The sequence below is a fragment of the Camellia sinensis genome, chromosome 14, assembly GCF_055761805.1.
Source record: "Camellia sinensis isolate YWXY chromosome 14, ASM5576180v1, whole genome shotgun sequence".
Taxonomy (NCBI): Eukaryota; Viridiplantae; Streptophyta; class Magnoliopsida; order Ericales; family Theaceae; genus Camellia; species Camellia sinensis.
Genome location: NC_138974.1, coordinates 42808537 through 42829557, shown reverse-complemented (window position 1 = coordinate 42829557; position 21021 = coordinate 42808537). Strand labels below are relative to the sequence as shown.

At 34.8% G+C, this 21021-nt stretch overlaps 1 pseudogene across 1 annotated transcript; it reads left to right on the top strand.

Moving 5' to 3' along the window:
• The first annotated feature begins 12369 nt into the window (after positions 1-12369).
• Positions 12370-21021, top strand: LOC114268924 (putative inactive histone-lysine N-methyltransferase SUVR2; annotated as a pseudogene). Its single transcript, XR_014351465.1, has 10 exons — positions 12370-12525; positions 14330-14567; positions 14923-15502; positions 16100-16311; positions 16463-17287; positions 17710-17975; positions 18679-18745; positions 18862-18912; positions 19834-19930; positions 20584-21021. The product of XR_014351465.1 is annotated as a putative inactive histone-lysine N-methyltransferase SUVR2 (transcript).

Here is a 21021-nt window from a genome sequence, read left to right as displayed (position 1 = left end):
ATAATGATTTAACAAGCTTACAGACTTTCTTATTTTGTCCTGGAGCTGAGAACCCCTCGGGTTGCTCCATATAGATTTCTTTATCTAAATCTCCATTTAAGAAAACTATCTTCACATCTGTCTGATGTATCTCTAGATCATGTAAAGTTGCTATCGCAATCACCATGCGAATGGATGTAATCCTTGACACAGGTGAAAACGTATCAAAATAATCCAAGCCTTCGCGCTGCCTGTATCCTTTGATAACCACTCTAGCTTTATACTTATAAATTGACCCATCACCTTTCATCTTTCTTTTAAAGATCCACTTACTCCCCAAGGCTTTACTGCCTGGGGGGTAGATCAACCAACTCCTAAGTATGGTTCTACAAGATAGAGTCAATTTCACTCTTAATTGCTTTTTTCTACAAAGGACTTTCAGGTGAAGTCATAATTTCATGGAAAGTTCAAGATTCTCCCTCTAACATATAAGTCAAGAAGTCTGGACCAAAAGACTTTGCAGTTCTAGCCCTCTTACTCTTTCTTAGCTCATCTACATCTTCAGCTTGATCGTCAACATGATCATCTAAGTGATCAGCTATGTGGTCATTGTCACATTCAACCTCTTCCATGGAACTCTGAATCCTTTCTTGGAGACGACACGGAAATACATTTTCAAAGAAAAACGCATTTCTTGATTCCATGATAGTATTCTTGTGTATATCTGGAATAACAGACCTATACACAAGAAATCGATATGCACTACTATTATGTGCATATCCAATGAATACACAATCCACTGACTTCGGTCCTGTTTGAACCCGCTTGGGTGTAGGCACCGCCCCTTTCGCATAGGTGTTCTTGTAAAGAATGTTAGCAGAAAAACATAACAAAATACAAAACAAATAATCTAAAGAAACTGTTAAAGCAATAAATTAATTAAATAGCAAAATTAAATAAAATTAAAGTGCTAGACAAGTTAATTAAACTTATAACTCCCAAATAAATTACAAACCTTATAAATCTAAAAATTAATTAAAATTAATTGACAAGAGTTATATGAAATTATAACACAATAATCATGTAAATAAATGTACAATTAACACTTTTAATTGACAAGAGTTACAAAATAAAACTAAAACTCCAAAATTAAATTCATAATTTAATTTATACATTAATCATGTACATAAGTATAGACAAGTTACACAATTAAAATTTGTAACTCCACAATTAAATTAATATATGAATAGGCAAGAGTTACAAAATAAACCTATAACTCTAAGCATTTAATTAAAAATTAATAGTCATGAATTATGTATGAACTTATCACACAATAAATTTGTAAATAATGCTAGCAATGCACATGTAAATAATTCTAAAATAATAAGCATGTAACAAAACCTCGAAAATTTAAACATACAAATTATATTATCAAATTATAGATTATGAGCATATTATTATACAAAACCTATATAATATATGTCATGCAAATATTAACCATACTCTTAATATAAAATCATACTAAAACAATTAAGGATGCCAATTAAGCTAGAGCATTCTAATTAAACTAAGCAACTAGAGAATAACATTGCATAATTTAGAATCACGTATGTACAGGGAAAACAGTGAACTATTAGCCCAAATAGGTACCAAATTTCGAGACAAAACCGTAACAAACAAATGTTGGTTTTTTTTTTTTTTTTTCCCAACACAATAAGCCTTATATCATGCAATATAGAACCTTATAGAAACAACACAACAACATGCAATTCAATGTGATTTAAAATCATGTGCGGTGGTATAAAGAAACAGTAACCTTAAAAAAAAAATCGTACAATAGAAGCAGATTTATGGGACATACGGACAATTAGAATTTCGATGAATGATCCACATATTTGTCCAATTACATAAGACACAAATCCTATTCATGAAACAGTAAGTAGTGTACAATCCTAGGAAAATTAACTAGTCCAATTACATATGAATTTATTTGTTCTAATTTCTTGAGAAAAAAAATACTAATCTATTTTAAGCTTGTTGTATAAATTGTGTGATAACATAAAACAAATAGATTCATATGGAACAAACAATTGGAATTTCATAAACAAGAACATGGTGGAATTTACAAAAATTCATAATAAAATAAAACTAGCAAAATGAAGCAAACTGAAGCTTGCACTAGACATTGTCCTTAAAACAAATTTGTCGTCTCACCGGTTTGGTGCTGGAAGTTGTTCGACGTCTATCTCCCAAGATACGACGGTTGGACCAACTACGCAATGCACCGACTAAATAGCTTCGGCGAACAAAACTTTGCAGCACTCTCTCACAAGAAGAATATAATATAAATCTAAAGGAAACTTTTGACAAAAAGAGCAACAAGTTTTCTGGTGTAGAATGCTAAAGGAGAGGGCTTCCTTTTATACACATGGAGGGAGAGAGGAAAAGGCTCTTGCAACAAATGTAAGAGATTTAATATCGCAAAACTCTCAATTGATGGCAAGACTTAATTTTGCAATACTCCCAAATTGATGGCTTTAATCCATCATCATTATAGAGGAGTTACACCCATTTTATACACGTGTAATATGTATAATTCTGCAGCCACCTTTTCCAACACTTCTTTCATGAGGCCAACTTAATGAGTCAATTTCTCATTCAAATCTTAATGGTTTTTTGTTATTCTTTTTGTAGCGTAAAGATTTTATTACAAAGAATCTAAATCCACTTTAATCCACCTCAATTGAGGACTGGCACCCACTTTAATATTGCATTAAAGTTACCAAAAAACCATTATTTTTCCAACAATCCCCTACATGAATAAAAATTGACCGAATAACAACAAATGGAAAATTCTTAACAACAAAGATTCGGAGAGAGTGCAACGCAATAATCCTGGCATCGGAAAGGGTAGCTTTTGGCTTTGAACCCCTCCGAGTGAGGTCTATCGGATTTACTGGCTGTCCAGTGAACACGAAGTCTTGAACTGTTCTGCCGTTTATGTAAACCAAGACAACAGATCTCACACAGGAATTACTCAAACCATCGTTCTGTTCTCACTATTGTGTCCGGTTTGGCCCTAGAACACTAGCCCGATTTAGTAAGTGGTTTAAAGAATTAGGCCATATCAATTCTTATAGAAGCAGCCCCCACTTCACACTCACATAGGTGACTCTACTTGAGTATCCTGCTATACTCAGCTCAACAGCTCAGCACACTAGAGTCATTAAAAGTTTAACTTAATCTTTACACTTGCAGATATCACTGATAAAAGGAATGGCTGGAGGTTTAACCTCCTTAGTGACGTACCACCATTACACGCAATTAGGTTATCTTATTGAACCTAGATCTTGGGATCTCCGGTCAACTACGTTGGGTTTCTATTCTGGTAACACCTTACACTAAAGGCCTTAACCTGATTCCTTCTGATGACTTCTCTACTAACACTCGATTTGACCCTTTGGTTAGTGGATTCGCAATGTTGTCCTTAGACTTCACATAGTCTAAAATGACAACTCCATTACAGAGTAGTTGTCTTATGAAATTATGTCTATAACGAATATGTCTAGACTTTCCATTATGCATATTACTATGTGCCCGTCCAATAGCCAATTAGCTATCACAATGAATACAGATGGCTGGCACAGGTTTTGACCAACGTGGAATATCTTCAACAAACTAGTGAAGCCATTCAACTTCTTCAGTTGCTTTATCCAAAGCAACAAACTCAGATTCCATCGTTGATCTCAATGTACATGTTTGCTTGGAAGATTTCCAAGACACGGCTACCCCTCCTAGGATAAACACATAACCACTGGTGGATTTGGAGTCTTTTATATCAGATATCCAATCATTGTCACTATACCCTTCTAGTACCGCTGGGTATCTGGTATAATGCAGCCCATAACCCCAGGTGTAGTGTAGATAACCTAACACCAGCATAATGCCTCTCTAATGTGTAGCATTAGAATTACTTGTGTATCTACTAAGCCTGCTAACTAAGTAGGCCATATCCGGCCTTGAACAACTCATCAGATACATCAAACTTCCAGTGACCCGAGAATATTCTAGCTGAGAGACACTCTCACCATTATTCTTGGTCAAGTGTAGACTCACGTCTACCAGTGTCCTAGACACACTTGTATTTGATTTACCAAATTTCTCAAGTATTTTCTCAACATAGTGAGACTGAGAAAGTACAATACCACTAGATGTTCTAGTAATCTTAATACCTAGAATAACATCTGCAAGGCCCACATCTTTTATGTCAAACTTGGACTTTAACAATCTCTTGGTAGTTCTAATCATTTCATCATTACTACCAACAATGAGTATGTCATCTACATATAGACACAAAATGACATAACCTCTGTCAGTGTCTTTGACATATACGCATTTGTCACACTCATTGATTTTGAACCCATTTGACAACATAGCATTGTTAAACTTCTCATGCCATTGTTTAGGAGCTTACTTCAAACCATATAATGATTTGATAAGCTTACAGACTTTCTTATTTTGTCCTAGAGCAGAGAACCCCTCGGGTTGCTCCATCTAGATTTCTTCATCTAAATCTCTATTTAAGAAAAATGTCTTCACATCCATCTGATGTATCTCCAGACTATGTAAAGATACTATCACAATCACCATGCGAATGGATGTAATCATTGTCACATGTGAATACGTATCAAAGTAATCCAGGCCTCCTCTACCTGTATCCTTTAATAACTAGTCTAGCTTTATACTTATCAATTAACCCATCAGCTTTCATCTTTCTTCTAAAGATTCACTTACTCCCAAGGCCTTACTGCCTAGGGGGCAGATCAACCAACTCCCAAGTATGGTTCTGCAAGATGGAGTTAATCTCGCTCTTAATTGCTTCTTTCCACAAAAGACTTTCAGGTGAAGTCATAGCTTCATAGGAAGTTCGAGGTTCTCCCTCTAAACATATAAGTCAAGAAGCCTGGACCAAAAGACTTTGTAGTCCTAGTCCTCTTACTCCTTCTTGGCTCATCTACATCTTTAGCTTGATCATCAATTTGATCATCGAAATGATCATCTGTTTGATCAGCTATGTAATCATTTTCACCTTCAACCTCTTTCATGGAACTCTGAATCCCTTCTTGGAGATGACACGGAAATATATTTTCAAAGAAAAATGCATTTCTTGATTCCATGATAGTATTTTTGTGTATATCTTGAATAACAGGCCTATACACAAGAAATCAATATGCATTGTTATTATGTGCATATCCAATGAATACACAATCCACTAACTTCGGTCCTATCCGAACCTGCATGGGTGTAGACACTGCCACTTTTGCAAGACACCCCCACATTCATAAGAATTTATCTAAAGGCTTTCGACCTTTCCAAAAATTCATACAGGGTCTTTAAATAATTCCTTGTGTCACAATGATTATGAGACTCTCATAATCATATCATGAAAAACATATTCCCAGACCGTCATTAACCGAATTAGGTCTTTCTCGAATTCAAGGCACCAAATCAAGTTAGGTCTAATATGTCACTCTGAAGTCAATAGCTTACTATTTGGAAAACCTAGTGATCAATAGTCTACTATTCGGAATTTTATAATATGGCCAGTAATCTTGTCACATAGATTCATATTAAAATTTCAGAACAAACAAACCATGCTAAAAATTACAATACATAATAAAATAAAATAGCAAAAGAAAGCAAACCGAAGCCTGCACTAGACAGTGTCCTTAAAATAGATTCGCCACCTCACCGGTTGGGTGCTGGAGGTTCTTTGACGTTTGTCTTCTAAGATATGATGGCTAGACCAACTACAGCAATGCACCTACTGTGTAGCTTCAGCGAACAAAACTTTGCAGCACTCTCTCACAGGAAGAATATAAAAAATTGGAGAAAACTGTGACGACCCCGACCTCCGAACTATTATATTATATTATTTCAATAAGTTTAATTGCATCATTGTGTGTTTAATTGTGTGATTACATGCTTAATTTTGTAGTTATCTATTATTACATGGAATATCTATTCGAATCGGCAACTTAGAGATAGAAATTAAGTGCCTAGACAGCTTCAGAAACTGAAATTGATTAGCCTAATAGAGTAATTAGAATATTTAGAATTTTATGGCAACTTTAATTGAAAATTGATTCGGATCAAAATAATTAGAATAAATTAATTTAACTTAGTTAGAGTTGGGCCTAATTAATTAACCTTAATCAACATTGATTAGGCTGAGTTCATTACATCATATATATAAGCCAACTCATGACTTGAACTCATAGAATATACATACATGAGCTGAGATTTTGAGAGAGAGGAAGGAGAGCTCAACACTTTAGAGAGAGAAAGAAGAGATTTAAAGAGAATTGCTAGAGATTTGATGAATTAAGCTAGTCCAACACTTGTATTCAACACTAGGTATGAAATATATCTTTAATTCTTGGAAATATTGCATGGAGAAGAGAGTTGAATTGTATACATACATGTGCATTTTGAGATAGAATCCATGAAATTCTTACATGCATGGTATTTTTGCAACTTAACTTGAGGGTTTTCCCATGTTTTCATGCTTGTCATGTGGGTTGATAAAGTTTTTTAAAGATATAAGAAGATACAAATTCAATGTGATACATGCATGGTTCATAATATAGAGTTTCAAGTTTTGGGTTGTCAAATGGATCATTATTTTGAGTAAATGATTTCAAATTGGGAGTGTTTTCAAGTTATATAATGATTTTCCATGTTTTTGTACTAGAAATACAAGTTTTGGGCTTTGTATATCATTTTTGAACTTCAAACTCAATTTTGGAAATTCCAAAATTTGATCGGTCCGCTCGAGTGAGGAAAGCCTCGCTCGAGCATAAAATTCTTGCTCCTAGCATTTTTATAGACATTTGCACGGTAGCTCAGCGGCAAAGTTCACGCTCGAGCGGACCCACTTTTATTCAGTCTTTGTCTCGAGTGACCATTGAGCGTAAAATTCAAGCAACCAGTACTTTTGCAAAGTTTACAAACCGCTTGAGTGACTGAAGTTGTGCTTGAACGACCACCCTTATTTTTGAACCCCCGCTTGAGCGAAGGAAGCTGCGCTCAAGCATGGACCCTATTTTCTCCTATGTGCATAATTGCATTTTTATGTCATTTCTAACATCCTTAAGCACCTAATGGACTCATAGAATCATAGAATGAGTTAAAGACACGTGAGAAGAATTGAATTAAAATGAAATGGTGCTTCAATTATGCTTTTGTTATGTGTTTTGTTTAGGTGGATGTTCGAGACTTAGTGACAACACAAACCACTGTGAGTATTAGCTTTATAAAGATGTGTTCAATTAATATTTATTTTTGAAATTGTTATTGTTCTTGAAATCAATATGCGATCGATTGGATGGTTTATTAAAGTGTTATTTTCTATCGATGAATGAAGCTCACTTTTGAAACTGTTTGTGGCATCCTTCGAACATAGGCCCTTGCCTGGGGATAACAATACCATAGTTATTGGATTAATTGAAACACAGAGATCAATAGATTGATCCTCCGTGGTCCATTGGATTAACCCTTCGTGGTCCATTGGTTTGACCCTCCATGGTCCATTAGATTGACCCTTCGTGGTCCATTAGTTTGACCCTCTGTGCTCCATTGGATTGACCCTTCGTGATCCATTGGTTTGACCCTCTGTGGTCCATTGGATTGACTCTTCGTGGTCTTTTGATTTGATCCTTCGTGGTCCATTGGCTTGACCTTTATGGTCCATTGTTATTGAAATATTATTGCTTCATGGATGTGCCACTTAACACAATATTGAAAGATATTGATGATGGAATTTATTGATTTATGAGAACTGATTATTGAGATCTGGTTGGGCAATGTTATCGAACTTCATTCATATAACCTCTTTATTGTGTTATTACTCACTAGACCCTAGCTCACTATTTATATATATATATATATATATATGTAGGTGGGCAAGCCGAACATCAAAGTTAAGAAAGCTTCGAGTTTATCCAAGTCAGCCTTTTAAGGAGCTTCCAAGTGAAGTAACTAGGCTCAGTGGAGCCATGCTAGTTGAACCCCTTTTTGCTTGATAAATGCTTTTGTATTCATGTATATTTTGGGGTTTTGTATAACTATAAAATATGGATGTTTGGAACTAATGTGGTGTATGTAGATAAAGAGTGAATCTTTGCTTATGATATGAAGTCCTTTCATATACGCACCGCTTAATGGATAATTTTTATGTTAACTTTAGACTTTCGCTAAGGCCGTACTTTATATTACAAGGTTTATTTGTATAGAGGCCATAGGTAATCTATGATTATTGGTCGGTCATGACGCTAAACCTATAGAGATGGGTCTGGGTCGTGGCAGAAAACTATAGAAGACAAAGAGCAAATTTTTTGGGGTTGAAAACTGAAGGAGAAGGGTCTCCTTTTATACACATAGAGGGAAAGAGGAAGAGGCTCCAACCATCAAGGCCCCTCACAAATGTAGAAATGAATTCTGTATTAAACTTGCAAAATTGCATGAATAAATCATCATTATTATAGAGAAGTTCCATGCATATTATAAATCTGTGTAATGTATATAATTCTGCAGCCCACAATACTGGCCTGGCCTAAAAAGATTAAGATGGGTAGGCCAAGCCCAACCCCCACACTCAATCCATTCCAGCAAGCCTCAAGCCCAAGTCCCAACCCTAAGGTCCCACGAACCTAGACATGGCCCGGTCCGGGCGAGCAGGTGCCACGCACGCGTGTGGCAATTTTTTCATAACCAACTTAGACCATAATTTTTGCCCAAGTCCATCCTTGAAATATCCATAACTTCCTTTCTTCGAAAAATTTGGATGCCCCAAAGGCTTACACCCTAAAACAAAAAATGGGATTTAAATATCTATCAATGCTCTCCTCTACAATCAGTGTGGGATACGAGGTTTTACACCTTTCCCCACACCTCTTTCATGAGACCAACTTAAGTCAATTTCTCATTCAAACTTTAATGATTTTTGGTCATTCTTTCTGTGGTGTAAAGATCTCACTACAAAGACTCTAAACCCACTTTATTTCACCTCAATTAAGGATTGGCACCCACTTTAATATTGCATTAAAGTTACCAAAAAATCATTATTTTTCCAATAGTAGTATGTTATCTAAGAGGCCTGAGTTTTGTTCCTTCATCGTATCTGCGATAATGAACCAACCATAAACATCTACGCTGTTATCAAACCATCTGGTTTTGTAATAAAACCTTATGGACTTACCCAATAAGAGGCAACAATGATATTGAGCAAACAATTGGATGTTTTCGAGATGAAACAAGTTGTTATTTACTCAAGTCATTAATGAAGTGATTGAACATATGAATAAATAGTAAGACTTTTGACCTGATTCATATGAAAACTTTTGCAAATTTTCACGTGCATTTTGTTGTTTTTCTTAGGTTGATTGCAGTCTCAAGGTCAAGGCTACAGATGATGGACTGTACTGATCATGTCATACCAAGTTAAAGAAATATGTGAATCATTATGTGAATTTTTTTTTTTTTTGTTCTTTTTTTCTAAAGCTACTAAAAGTAAATCGATATTATTTTCATTTTTTTGTTTCTTAGACTGACAAAGCAATTGGTTTAGTTGCTTCAGTTGTTGTTGGTATGTCAAAGTATACTTAAGAGAAATATGTGAATTGTTATTTGAATGCCGTGAAGCTATATAATGAGATGCCTATTTCAGCAATAGCCAAAGAGAACTCAAAGCCATGGTGTATTAATATATTTATGTTTAATGATTGAGTTAAATCTACACATTTGATTGATAAAGTTTAATATTAATGTGAGTATTCTTATATATTTTGTTAATAAACTTATATGTTTTTCTGTAAAAATGCAAATGAATTTGAGTTGTTTATGTAAAAGTTGGTTAAAGTGCAACTTGGGCTTTTCAGATATTTAATAAACTGAGTTTATAGCTTGATATTTTAAATTAATTTGAGCTCAAACTTAACTAATCCTTAAGACCATCTCCAACCGTTCACCAAATTCATCATCAAATTCAAATTTGATAAAAAAGAGGTGTTTTTTGTGCTCCAACAGTTGCACCAAAACAGTATCAAATTGAGAAAACATCTAACGTTTCACCAAACTGAGGATGGCTTGCCCCTTTCAGCAATTCACTATGCATAGCTGTTGAGTTGGACCCACCGAACGACCGGCTGGATGTCCCTCCGAATGACCGCTTTAAAGCAAAAATTTGTAAAAATTTACATTGACAGGTCGACCACCTCAGCACCTCCATTATCAAGCACCTCTCTCTCTCTCTCTGTGATTGAAGAGTATCCATCAAAGATCATTGTATTCCTTCATCTTCCCTTTAGTTCTAGAGAGAGACAAAGAGTGAGGAGAGAGAAGGGAGGGAAGGAGGAGCAGTGGAGCTCATATAATTAAAACCAAAATGCAAGCCATCATCATTTTCTTCTTCCTCCTCTTAAGCCCCACAACACTAAGAGTGTTCTGAATCGCGTGACTTTCAAAATCAAGAAAAAAACAATAATTACAAAGGACCTAACCAGTTCCAATGTTCTGAATTATGATTAGGTTTTTACTCATGACTTTCTACCTTCTAGGATAGCTTTCTTATTGAAAGAAGAGTATGATATTGTTCGCAACTTCATTCTTCATACATTGAGGAAATAGAAATGAAGGCAACAAAAAAAAAAAAAAATCAATTTTGCTCTCGCCAGTCGACTGCCTGAACGTCCTATGGTTTGATGAAAGCACCGTTAGAGCGTCTAATAGCAAATAGAGGAATTGGTCATATTTTTACTCAAATTTAGGGTTGGTTTGAGATGTTCTAAAAAAGTGCACTTTTTGACTTATTAGCTTATATGGGTTGGGTTTGGGTTGTGTTTGATGTGATGTGTTAGAGAGGTGATGTGATTTAAATAAGATGATGTGACTTAAATAAGATAGTGACTTTTGACTTTTTGTATTATTTAGTAGATGCCAAACTTGGCCTTAATGAAATGTTTGGTAAACTATTGGAGATGCTCTAACAAATTAAATTTGAATGTCTCAAAACTCGATTTGACTCGGCTCGATTATAATCTTAAATACTTCTAAATACACAGCATAAACTTTTCTTCCCACACCTATCTCTTTATCACACACATTGTGCCCATGATCCATTTTGTGTAAGACCGAGACGATAAGTAAAGTAAAAAGTAAATTATAAAGAAGTTGGTATAATTTATTTTGCCATTGAATTTTTAAAACATAAAATTATTGATGCTCAATTATGTTAAATTTGTGTATAAATATTATACTTAACAAATTCTAAAAGTTAAACAGCTTGAATTGAATTATCGAGGTTGATTGTAAAATGGAGTTACAAAATCCAATTGCTCTCTAAAATTAAATGACAAAATTAAGACAATTCAAACCTAATATAAACTTAGGCATCGTTTGGGAACAGGCGAATTTAGTAATTTTTTGGCTATTTAGCTAAAATATGAGCTAAAAAAATTAGTATATTTAGGATGACTTTTTGACTTTTTACGAAAAGATATGCAAAAAGTAGAGAGAAAAGAAAATTTTCGACTTTTTGGTATGAGTTGTTGACTTTTTGACTTTTGGTCTAAACCGACCTGTTGCCAAACGAGGCCTTATATTAAGGCCCCGTTTGGGGACTTATCATTTTAGTCAAAAAGTCAAAAAGTTATCTTTTTAGCCAAAAAACCAACAACTCATTTCAAAAAGTCAAAGATTCTCTTTTCTCTCTACTTTTTGCACATCTTTTCGTAATTAGCCAAAAAGTCATCCCAAACATATAAGTTTTTTTTACCTCCTTTTTTAGCCAAATAGCCAAAAAGTTACTAAATTAGTCTGTTCCCAAACGAGGCCTAAGTTTAATAATTTAAATATTATTTTATATCAATTTGATTTGACAAAAATAAAAAATAATTAAAATTAAAATAAAAAAAATAAATAACGAGTTAGTTCGTCACAGTTTTAAGATTTTGAAATTATTTGAAATGATTTAAATAAATATAATTTTTATCTTTTTATAAAAAAATATATAAAAAAATAAAAAAAATAAATTATTTTAGAATTACCAAACTTAACCTTGATGGTGTTTGGGAAGTGAGTTTTTATGTAGATTTTATTAGATGTAGGTTTTTATGAGATAAAAAATTTTTAGTGTTTGGGAAGATAGTTGGATTTTTATGTAGTTGGATATGATATTTGTGAGAGAAAAAATGAAATGATTATGGGATTGGATGTGATATTTTGTTTAGATGTGTTTTTTTTAATTTTGCAAAACTTTTGTCTTTTAATGTAAAAAATGAGAAAAAAATTTGGAAACTTGCTTCCCAACTAGATTGATGACGCGTCCAAAGAGAGTTCCGCGCCCCACCTCTCTCTCTCTCTCTGTCCAAAATGTGTCCCCCTTTCTTCTTCTCCTCCTTCTCTCTCTCTCTCTCTCTCTCTCTGCCCTATTGCTCACTCTCGCGCACTCTCACTTCACTTCGTTTCAAATCGCTCCGAAAAAAGCTGGTAAGTTTCTTCTTCGATTGCGTCTCAGTCTTTACATTTCTTCAATTTTCAGATTTTCTCCTTCCTTTTTGTTATCCCGATTGTTATTTTGAATGAAAAAAGAAATCAGCTTGTGTTATTTTTAAAATAATTTATGGGTTTTAAACTGCAAAATGTATTTCAATCACTACCATTTGGTTATTTCTTTCTTCTAGGGTTGTTTGGGCTTTGAATCGCCAAATACATTGCTCTTGTTTAGCTATATTTGGGGGAAACTTAAATGTTCCTCATATTTACAGTTTTGTTTTCTCTTTGCATGGTAAATAAGATTAGCCTTAAGAAAAATAAGATTATTTTTTTTTAATTTATAAATTTTAGTGGAGCATTGTGTTTATTTAAGCTCTATTTATCATGGAACCTAAAAGATTTCTTTATTTTGGGTTACTAATAAATTATTGAGCCAGTCTTGCGGCCATCATATAGCGATCATGATTTCGGCTCTGTAATTGAAACTTATTGGTTTGTACATTAGGGGAAAAAAATAACCAAACAATAAATTATTATTTTTTTTATAAAAAAAAAATGATAGAAGAAAAGAAAGAAACAGTCAAAACAGTCAATTGTGTTATCACTTTGAGAAAAATTTAGTTGGTAACTTTAATAATCCCAGTTTATTGTTAGTCTCACTACAGAGAGATTGGTTTTTAAGTTTTGTAGTAATTGGAAAATCTGTAGCTAGCAGTAATCGTTTTATCTGGATATTTGAAGCCTTTCTGCATCATGGTTTTCTTGTTTTGTCAGGTTTTGATGGCTTGAATTATTCTCTGAGTGCTTCTCTTGGTGGTTCATCGGCAACTCATATATATATATATATATATTTTAAAAAAGTTTTATAGCTTATTTATTGGAGCTTGAGGTTGGGAGTAAATTTCATGCATGGGGGATGTTGGGTGGGGTTCTATTCACAATATTTTAGTTCTAAACAGTGTGATAATAAGTAGCATGTCCCTTTTTTGTAATTAATAATTGGTAATTATATTGGTCATCCATGTTTTTATTAAAGAAAAGGGGACTAAATTTTGTTTGGTTAACACAAATGTTGTAACTTGCATTGTGGTTGTTTAGATGATTTGTAAAGGTCTATACATGCCAAAGTGGAAGTGCTAAAAATGGGTAGTTCAGAGAGAGGGCTGCCCGGAAGTGGACTTAGTGAAGATGGCGATGGGGTATTTTTTCTTCAATACAGAAAAATGAGGGCATTTTTGTTTTTAACACTAAAAATGAGGGTATTTTTGGCTATTATGCATGGATTTCAATCGTGTTCATGTCTGTATATATAAAATAAGGGCAACCTAAGCAATTCATTTACAATCAACTTGTGAAAGGGGGAATCATGAATAGAAAATTGAACTATATAGGACGTCAGTGTCATTTAAAAAATGGTAGGTGAGGTTTCTAGAATTACCATCAACGTCAAGATAGGTCAATGTAATTTATCTTCAATTTCTAATGGCAATTGACAGAAATATTTACATTATTTTCTTTCTCCTTCCTTCAAGACGTGCAGTACCTTGACAAAGTCATTACTGCAATTAAAATTTTCTCATCTATTTTTCATATTTGGATTAAGTATGATATTTTTTGCATGGTTCGTAATGCATTTTTATTTTGATGGAATTATGTGATGCAATTTTTTTTTTTTTTTGATGTTTCTGTCATAGGAAATCTGTTTTTGTTTTTTTTTTTTTGTGTTTTTTGTCTCAATATGCATCTTATGTAGTTTTCTCCCATTATTACCTTTCTCACAAAATCTAGGGAAATGTAGGTGCATTGGAATATTTGGAATTCTGTTTTATAAAATATTGACTTGGAGATAAGCAATGGCACCAAATCCAAGAGTTGCGAGAGCATTTCGTGCTATGAGGAGTATTGGCATCATTGAAGAAAAAGTGAAACCAGTCTTGAAAAATCTTTTAAAATTGTACGACAAAAACTGGGAACTTATTGAAGAAGAAAATTACAGAGCCCTCACAGATGCTATATTTGACCAAGAGGAGACACAGGTGCGTCCCTCTCTCTCTCTCTCTCTCTCTCCCTCTCTCATGTGTGTGTTTTGTCTTACCTGACAGCCTTCTTTTTTTGTTAGTCAGACTGTTTGGCTCCTTTATTTTTATTAGTTTATTCCACCTGTTTATTTTAAAATTTTCAAACAAAGTTCATTTAATTCATCTTTCAGGCGTCAGAGTAACAGAAGAAACATGAAAACACCGATGTATGTGGCCTATCATCATATTTGTACTGATTCAAGATGCTGTTATCTCACTTCCTCGTATGATATATTCACTTACTGGTTTTAATTATTGACTATTTTTTTCTCTTTTTTTCCCTCCCCTTTTTTATTTTTTTGTCTGAGACTAGCAAGAGGAAATGGATGAAGAAGCTCCGATGCATGAGGAGCCCGAACGTCCCCTAAAAAGGTTGCGCTTAAGGAACCAGAATGATCATGTTTCACCTTCTTTTGGATTGGGTGAAACTTCATCAAGAGGGCCACCCAAAGTGGAGGCTGATCTGCCTGAGACTTGTCCCGAACAACGGTCACAGGATATGACAGAGTCACCACAGCCACTTGTTAGAAGCAAAAGAAAGAAACCTGTCTTGCCTAAGCCCGTGTCAATACAGGATAGTTTTGAGCCATCTCAGCCAGGTGCTGCTGACAGAACTGAGCCATTTGCTACAAGGAGAACTGAATCTGATTTGGTTTCTCCTCCAGTATGTCTCACGGGAAAAGGAAAGGAACCTCTCTTACCTCAAATTGCTCCAAGAATTTCTGTGAGGTCGCCTCATGCAGTGCGCTTGAAAGAACTAACGGTTGACACTGGCATTGTCCTTTCACCCAAGCCGCACGTACATGATTCTCGTGCTTTGATCAAGCCTAAAGATGAGCCATTTACTGATGACATACTGCAGTCAGAGGTTCCTAGTGCAGTGATTCATGGAGGTACATCTTATTTCCTGTGGTTGACCTGTGATAATTTTAAGTGCTTATTGATGACTGGCATCTTATAGCAAAATGTTAACTTTCACAGTATCTCTGCATAGCTGGTCTGTACCCTTTCAAGCTTGTTCAGTGGACTTGTCTCTGGGCTTTGTCACATAAAAGTTGTTGGCCTTTGTTGGTTTATGTGATCTATAAAAGCTTTCTATTTAGTGACTTCTATGGTTGATTATTTTAAAATAGTAGGAATGAGTCTTACTTGAAGTTATCAAATATTTGTGTGAAATCTTTCATTTTTGAAGACATATCTATCCCAACAGAACCTTGTCCCAACATATTTTGATACGCTGCTAACATAGATAATTTATTAAAATTTATATTGTTTGATAGTGATATGTCAATGAATTTATTGATAATGTTGTTAGTGTGTTCATATCATTGAAGGTCAGTTATATCAATGTTGTTCAGTTATTATTGGATATAACAATTTATATGATCAGTAAATTTTCCTTCTTTCTCTCTCTCTCGGTGATTAACATACACAGACAACTAGTATCTTTCAACTAATGATGGTCAGCTTTGTTTCTTCCAATTTTACAGAGCCATTAAGCAAAAAAAATTCTTCAAGTGCAAATGGCTCAATCGGAGCATCTGATGGCCCTGAACATATTGTATCCCAATCTGTAGATGGGGAAGCTAGAAGTGATGGTGTTCTAGCTTCATCAAATGAAAGGGGAACTGATTGCAAGCTTGCAAACAATGTGGATGGGTCTTCTTCTAACTTAGATATTGTTTCCTCACGCTATGGAGAGGTGAAAATTTCTTTGTCCTGTAATTCTACTCTTGGAAAAATCTGATTTCAAAATGGTGGACGATAAATGTCTTAGTCTTAGATCATATGAAGTCCTAGACCCAAGTTTTTATGTGATTAAACTAATGAAAGATATGCTTGAGTATTTTCAGGAACTGGGAATTGACTCTGCCAATAAATCACAGGAAACAATTATGCCAGCTATTGATTTATTGAAACAATCTAATGCACTGGATGCTTTGGGTGCTAGAGTAAAGCCATTTGGTGCTTCTAATGGATCAGTCATTACCCCATGTGCTGTTGAAGTAGCACAGTCTCAAATTCCAAGATTTCCATCATCGTCCAATGGGATAGATGACTGCACACAAACTGATAAGAATACTATTGAGAACATTGGTGAAATTGATGAGGAAAAGGAACAGAATAGTCTTGGGCATGCAAATCCTCATAGTCTGTTGGTTCACCAGCCTGATGATATAAAGTCTCTTCATGATGCTAATGACATAGCCAAAGGACAAGAAAGAGTTGTGATTTCATTGGTAAATGAAGTCAACAATGAGTGTCCACCATCCTTTCACTAGATACCCAAAAATGCAGTTTTTCAGAATGCTTATGTCAATTTCTCTCTGGCTCGGATTGGGGAGAATTGTTGTTCGATTTGTCTTGGCGATTGTTTATCATTGTCAACACCTTGTGCTTGTGCAAATGAAACTGGTGGTGATTTTGCATACACCTTAGAAGGCCTGGTTAAAGATGAATTTTTAGAAGAGTTTATTTCGATGAATCGCGATCCTCAAAAGCACTGCCACTTTTATTGTAAGGAGTGCCCACTGGAAAGATCAAAAAATGATGATATTATAGAACCATGCAAAGGTCACTTAGTGAGGAGGTTCATAAAAGAGTGTTGGTGGAAATGTGGCTGCAGTAAGCAATGTGGTAATCAGGTGGTACAGCATGGTATAAGTTGCAATTTGCAGGTGAGAATATGAGCCAAAAATCTCAGGTTTATGTATTTATTAATTATTATTATTATTATTATTTTAAATTGGAGTTTTTTGGGAACTATGAATTTTGAAAAAGAGTAGTAAACCTTACCAATTTTTAACACTTGAACCTTGATATGAAATTAGTCAATAAAGCATAAATCAAATTTCTAAAATAATCAAACAGGCTATAAATGCACACTATGTGACTCTCCTCCCAAGGCAAGCTCTTGAAGCAAAAAATCCAAGATTTCAGTTTTTTTATGTTCTTTAGAAAAGGGTCTCTTAAAGAGTGAGGCTCAGCAATGTCTACATGTTCTGTAAATAAACTTGCTTCAATAAGATCTTCATGTTAGTTTACATGCAATTCTATGACTAGTTCGCTCTGTTTTGCTCCCCCTATCCCCATGTTTCAGGTGTTTATGACTCCTGGAGGAAAAGGATGGGGTCTTCGTACCCTAGAGGACCTCCCAAAAGGTGCATTTGTATGTGAATATGTTGGGGAAATATTAACCAATACAGAGCTCTTTGAGCGAGTCTTGAAATGCCCCAGCAGTGAGGAGCATGCATATCCTGTGCTGCTTGATGCTGATTGGGGTTCAGAAGGAGTCTTAAAGGATGAAGAGGCTCTTTGTTTAGATGCAACGCATTATGGAAATGTTGCAAGGTTTATTAATCATAGGTAAGTTCAACAAAACACAGAAGCGCATATGCCCTTGTGGCTTCCTCTTGATTATTAATGTGTTCTGATCCTTCTTGGTTGTTCCTCAGTCATTAACATTTGGTTTTACTCTGAAATTATCATAACTGATGTGTATATGTATAATAAAGACGCTGCCAGGATCTTTATTGATACAAGGTATTTTAGATTATGTTTCATGACTTGTAATTTTTAACTTCACTTTACAATGGAAGAAAGGGAATCGCTCTCAGTACTTACAATAAAGAAAAATTCAAACATAGGAAAAGGAAAAAGAAAAAGAGATAGTCCAAGGTAAGATATAGAGAGGACCAAAAAAATAATTATGGGTGGCAACAGATTGAGTCTTTAACTAATCTGGCTTTTTCATGTGATGCCCCTATCAATTAAGCCTTGAGCCTTTGGAAGTTCAATTTATATCTGGTGTTGAAACATACCATTTCATGACTTGTAACTATCTAGATTTCTAGATTTTCTTTGAACTGTATTTTTGCTCTCTCTCTCTCTCTCTCTCTCTGTGGCACTTGCATTTAGATTGCATCCTATCATTTTTTGCATTTACATTTTAGTTTACAATCTCTATCATCTCTCTGTGCTTATCTTCTTCTACTTCTTTTGGTGTTTGCTGAAGTTAAATCTTCATTTGGGTTTTAATATTTAATAAATTTATTTCTTATTCCTCTAGATGTTTCGATTCAAACTTGGTTGAGATACCTGTGGAGGTGGAGACTCCTGACCATCATTATTATCATGTATGGATCTCAGATCCTTCTGCACATCCTTCTGCCTCTGGCCATAACTTGCCGTGCTGACCTAATTATTTATAGTCTTGAATGTAATATAGTTTGTGTGTCTTCCCTTTATGCAGCTTGCCTTCTTCACAAGCAGAAAGGTTCAAGCATTGGAGGAACTTACGTGGGTAAGTTAGTTTTCATTAGATTATGTTTTGAAGTTATTCATGCGACAGTGTGGTTGTGCACTTTCACTTAATATATATATATACATACTAGAAGGTGTGCACCGCCATATCGGTGTGCTTAAAATGGGTAATTAGAAATCTATGGTGTAGTTGAATTTAGCAATTGCAGTTGTAGTTATAGAAGGGCATTTTTTATTTAAAGTAAGCGAACATATTTTCATGAGGTTAGGCTTTGTTTATCAAATTGTTTTGAAAAGCTGAATGTGTTGTGAATTTGGAAGTAGTCATCAATGTGGATGATCACAATTATGGAGGTATCCCCATCAGTACCTTGCCGAACCTATCAGGCACTCATGACTTCATCTCCAAAGACTCTAAAATACGCTCGACGTGTCTAAAAGAATCATTTCCCTGAAGACCCTGAATGTGTTCAGGTGGATGTGTATTACCATTTACTTGATTGACGAAGTTACGTAAAATCTTCTGAAGTTGTGAAACATAACCTAAGCTTTACTATATATATCATATAAGAAAGAGGTTGGCAGATGGCACAAACATTTTGACATGTTCTGGCATGCCGTTTATGAATTGTATATGACTCTTATCTGATTGTGAGTTTTAATTAATAGTTGCACAAAAAATGACCTGTTAATGTTGCCTGTATTGCACAGTACAAATCTAGTCCACTTGGAATGTCTGCTAATGAGTTTATACATTGTGCTACAAGAGCATACATGCAGTTTTCCCTTAAAAAAAAATTTCAAAACCAATTGTGTGCTTGTATACTAGTTTACTTTGCTTGGAACTCAAATGACAAATTATCGATGCTTATTATTTAAGCTTGGTTGATGCATAAAAAAGAGTTGTTGGGGATTTGTTTTTGTTTTCTTTGTGAAGCTGATAGATGTGATGTGTCTGCAGGATTATGGTATTGATTTCGATGATCATGATCATCCAAGCAAGGCATTTATGTGCCGGTATGGCAGCAAGTTCTGCCGAAACATCAAACACTCGAGCAGTAAGTGCTTACCTGTTGTAACGAATGAAGTTGTGTGTTCTTTTTTTTGGCATAACTAATTTGGCCTTGTTTTCTCATTTGAATGATAAAATATCTTTATAGTAGCGAGCTTGGGCGAGCTTGTGAGCATAATCTTGTCCACTTTGGTCCTTCAAAAAATGATCCTCCCACTTTAGTCCTTGCACTGCTTTTATCTTCTACATATATGTATGTAATGTAATGTTGCACTTCTTGACGTGCCTGTGTTCTACTTTATCTTTCCATACTGGCATGCCTACATAGTTGAATTCCATGGTCTAATCTGGGATGGAATAGGAGGTACTGTCTGTTTTGGATAGCACATTGAAGTATGAGATTTTGATTCTCCCCTTGTCCTGTTTCATGTATTTATTTCCCAATCCATTGTTGTCTCATCATTGTCCTCATTGGCCTTTGTTTTCATATGTTATACTTGTCTTAATTGGCTATCCCATCTGCACCTAGGCTTTGTTGTGTGATTCACTTAATTTAAACTATTGGAATTAAGGCAGGATATAAATAACCTCATAAGAGTAATATATTATTTGAGTTTTGGTCAATTTTTGCAGCCACATCTGGTATAAGATTATCTTCATGTTTCAGCTGCTGCTAATTGTGATTGTTATCTGGCACAGGATCTAGATCTGCAGCGAATAGAAGATGAACATGTGGGGTTCAGGAAGCCATTCACTATTTTTCTTCCCTTGTTGAAGTAAATTTGGTTAATGAGACTTTGCTCCCAGAGGTTATGACCTCTCAATTGACTGGATTTTGGGGTTATTATGAAAGCCTTGAGGAGTTGTTAGTTTTCAGGATGCTATTTTTAATGGTGGCACAGCTTTAATTTGACAGATACTTATAAGCTTGTGTGTCCCATGCCTATTATGTTGCATTCGTAGCATAAAGTAATTTGCTGGAGAATAAGGGTTGGCTGTGTCCGTTTCCCGGATTCAGGCTACCTACACTGAGCAAAGACTGGATAAAAAAGTCGTATTTGATTTGACATTTCTTATAAAAGCTTGTTTGCCCCATTCATATTGTGTATTATATGTAGCAGAGTAATTTGCTGAAAA